Source organism: Hyla sarda, assembly GCF_029499605.1.
Source record: "Hyla sarda isolate aHylSar1 chromosome 2 unlocalized genomic scaffold, aHylSar1.hap1 SUPER_2_unloc_6, whole genome shotgun sequence".
Classification (NCBI taxonomy): Eukaryota; Metazoa; Chordata; class Amphibia; order Anura; family Hylidae; genus Hyla; species Hyla sarda.
Window position 1 is genome coordinate 456758 of NW_026607613.1, and position 4440 is coordinate 461197.

Below are 4440 nucleotides of genomic sequence, written 5' to 3' on the forward strand. Positions count from 1 at the left end.
TAGTCACTACTATGACATGCCTTCTTCCGACTGCATATTCTTTAGTGTTTTCTGATATATATCTGCCGGTCTCATTAGCAGGGTATTGTTATGCTTAAAATTATATCCTGGAATGTGAAGGGCCTTAGGTCCCCACACAAGCGGAGATTGTTTTTACGCTTCCTGAAGAGGTCCTATTCTCCGGATATTGTGTTATTACAAGAAACCCACCTAACAGACCAGGATTTCTTCAGGATGCGTCAACAATGGGTGGGTCAGGTTTACGGGTCCTCCGCCAAAGACGGCAAAGCGGGAGTCCTCACACTATTGCACAAGTCATTTGCCTTTTCTCTTATCTCTCACAGTACTGACTCGGACGGCAGAGTATCACACCTCACCATAGAACACAATGGGGAAATCCTGAGCCTATACAATATTTACGCACCTAATGGGGAGAATGAATCTTTTTTTAGGGAATTGGCTAGTGAGATCCAATTGGATACAGTAGACAGGAAACTGATAGAGGGCGACCTTAATACCGTTCTGGATGTCCGAGTAGACCGGAACAACCCTAATGTTCACAACCCATTACCGAGAGCTCGGGATTGTGTTCTCGCACCCTTCATGGACCAATTGGGCTTAGTGGATACCTGGAGACTTGTTCATTCGGACGATAGAGAGTTTACGCATTTCTCCAGTGTCCACGGATCATGGTCGAGATTAGATTATTTTCTTATGAGCATGGAGTTGAGCTATCGGTTGTGTTCGGTGGACATTGGAGATCTGGCATTATCAGACCATGCCCCAATAATCTTACGCCTATTTCCCTCTTGCCCCAAGGGAATTGATATACTCTGGAGATTTCCTTCCTATCTGACAACAGACGAGGACTTCGTGGAGTTGCTTAGGGCCTGGTGGTTAGAATTTGCGACTACAAATGACTCACACAGGCAAAACCCGGCATTGTTCTGGGAAACAGGGAAGGCAGTCCTCAGGGGACGGTTGATAGCCCATATCTCGGCACTAAAGCGCAAATCCCGCACACAACTTCTAGCCACCAGCTCTCGCCTAAAGGAAGCCTACGCTCTTTTTCTTAATTCCCCGAACGAATCACATAAGGAGGCATGGAAACAGGCCAAATCTGACTACGAGATATGGCTAGACAGACATGAGTGTATGAAAAGATCCCAATTTGAGGTTGATCTCTTCCGTCACGGCAACAAAGCTGGACGTCTTTTGGCTTGCCTGGCTAAAGGGAGACAGCCCCCCTCCCACATAACTACACTTAGGGACTCCACGGGTACTTTAAAACACGACCCTCACGCCATTAATAAAATTTTAGAAAACTTTTATGCCACTTTATATGCAGACTCCCCTTCTAACCTACTGGCAGGAGAAACATTTTTGAGGAGTCTTGATCTCCCCTCTCTGTCGAATGACCAGAGGGAGGTGCTTAATGCTCCAGTCACAGAGGCAGAAATTCAGGCTGTCATCCGCAATTTACATAACAATAAAGCGCCAGGCCCTGACGGGTACACCGGGGAATTCTTTAAATCGCTTTTACCACAACTTTCACCACTACTTACCGATGTATACAAGGAATTTCTATCTACGGGCAATATCCCTAATGAAGCTTCTATGGCCTATATTAAAGTATTGCCTAAAAAGGGTAAAGACTTAAGGGATCCCGGCTCATACAGGCCCATATCATTGATAAACCAGGATGTCAAAATCTTGTCCAAAATTCTAGCAGACAGACTGGCGAGGTTCATGCCGACACTAGTGGATACCCACCAGGTAGGCTTTATCAGACAACGATCCGCAACCATGAATATCAGAACGGTCGTGGCCGTCTTGGACCGGCTCCAGCATAGCCCTCAACTGGGAGATCGACCAGCGCTACTGGCTCTTGACGCCGAAAAGGCGTTCGATAATTTGAGATGGGACTGGTTGGGGATGGTGCTGGACCGGGCGGGCCTGCACGGTGCGTTTCGTAATTATTTAACGGGAGTATATAGGGCGCCCACGGCCAGGATCTACACGCCAGGGATACTGTCATCACCCATTGCGTTATTTAAAGGAACGAGACAGGGTTGCCCTCTTTCGCCCCTTCTCTTCGACCTTGCATTGGAACCTCTAGCGCGATCATAACTGACATCCCCAGTGTACGAGGGCATCAAGGTCGGAGAGCGGGAGGTGAAACTTACCATGTTCGCAGACGACATTTTGCTCTTCTTAAATGACCCAGACACCTCACTGCATGTTATTCTTGACCACCTAACCCTCTTTGGCACCTTCTCGGGATATAGGGTCAACGTCTCCAAATCGGAACTACTTCCACTGGGTGTACACCCGCTGCGATGGGTGGCTAACATAACTCAATTGGGTATACGCATAGCGGATTCCTCGGTTACCTATTTGGGGATCAAAGTGGGAAAAACTCCTGATACGATTTATTTTCTTAACTTCCCCCCAATCATATCCAAAATATGTACAGAACTGACAAGATGGCATGGCCTTCCTCTAACCTTCATGGGGAGATGTCATTTAGTTAAAATGATTAGTTTTGCGCGGCTCCTATATCCACTCCAGACCTTACCACTACTCCTTAAACACGCAGATATACATAAATTAAATTCGGCCTTCACTAAATTTATATGGGCGGGCAAGCGTCCCCGCATTGCTCTACACAAATTAATGCTAGACAAGCAGGAGGGGGGGACTGAATTTCCCTAACGTGAGGGGATACAATCTTTCTTGCTTGTTTTGTTTTGTGATCGATTGGATCCATGGCTCTTCCTTTCATGTGGTAGGCGATTTGGAAAGGGCGCTCGCCCACCCCTGGGATATGCGGATCCTGTTACACACCTCTTATGCGAAAATGCCCAGCTTAATGAAACGATCTGTCCTTATAAGGGACGCCGTGGCCACATGGAAGGAAGTTCGTAAATTATTTAAGCTACCATTCCTGGTCTCTAAATATCACCCGTTGACTTGTCATCTCGAATTGCCTGTAACCATCCCTACACACACATTCACTTTGTGGGCACACCAGGGTCTATCTTCTGCATGCGATCTTATTGATAAACCCAACAAACGCTGGCTATCTCCTCAAACCTTATTGAACACCTTTCAACTGCCACCCTCCCATATATTCCCTTTAAATCAGTTATATTCTTTTTTTTCCTCACGCTTACGCAACCCTAAGATAGAAACACATGACCATGCCCTAGATTACCTTATTGGTTCGGTCCCTCATAAGCTGTCGATATCCTCCATATACGTGACACTTAAAAAGATGTTGATCAAAACGGACCCCTCTAAAATATTTCCTTCCTGGTCCAAATGGATCCCTGATGTGGATATCTCTGACTGTATATTACGTGGGTGGTCGATCATTCGTAGGTGTGTCATTAATGAACGATGGCGAGAAACGTACTTTAAACTTGCTCATAGGGCGCTCTATGGTTTTAACATCTTACCGACTCCCAATTTCCCGGATAGGATCACTGCCTGCCCCAAATGTTCCACTCCCCTAACTGACCTTTGGCATGGCGTTTGGACTTGTTCTCACATAGTACCCTACTGGAGAATACTGCTCACCTATATTACACAAACATGGAATGTGACTCTGTCTAACTCCCCAAGAGCTCTACTGTTTCATCAATTCAGACCACCTGACCCTGACCACTCACGACACTCCCTCCCTATTATACTATTGGTGGCATTGAGATGTATTTTTGATTCATGGCTGTCATCCTCACCACCTACAAGCGTTTATGCAACCTCGATAGGCTTGACTCGGAGAGACATAAGACCACACGCACTACCAAATTCTTTGATAAGTGGGAAGTGTTTATTCTAGAGCATTATTCAACAGACGAAATTGCAGAAATAGTTAGGCCCTTCAGTTCCACTGAGTGGTACTGTTTGGGAGTCATCGGGTATACCTTGGGGGCCCTACAACTTCCATCATGAATACACCATTTCTATATCTGTCAAGGGGGTACACGTTTACAATGTTTATGCATACACGTTTGAATGGGATTCTTGAACTGTGTAGCTCTACTGTTGATATGATGAAATACTGTTCTGACTACATACTGCTCATGTATCAGTCCATATGTCCACATGTCCTAATGACCCTATTGCACAGCTCTGTATCCAAATGGCGAATGTTTTGCTCTATCGTTGGATTGTTATACTGTTTTTCTTTTCTTTTTCTTGAAAATTTTCAATAAAATGTGTTTAAAAAAATAAATAAAATAAAAGCTAGCGTGCACATGCATTAGCCCTCCACCAGGAAGAAGGATGGCAGACTTGATACTTTCAAAATAATTTTACACTCTTTCCCTAACTCCCCCTACAATTCTCCCTAATCCTATCCCTCCATTCAAACTAACCCTGTTCTCATCCTATCTCTGGGAACACTGTCCCTAACCAAAATAAAGGTACTCTACC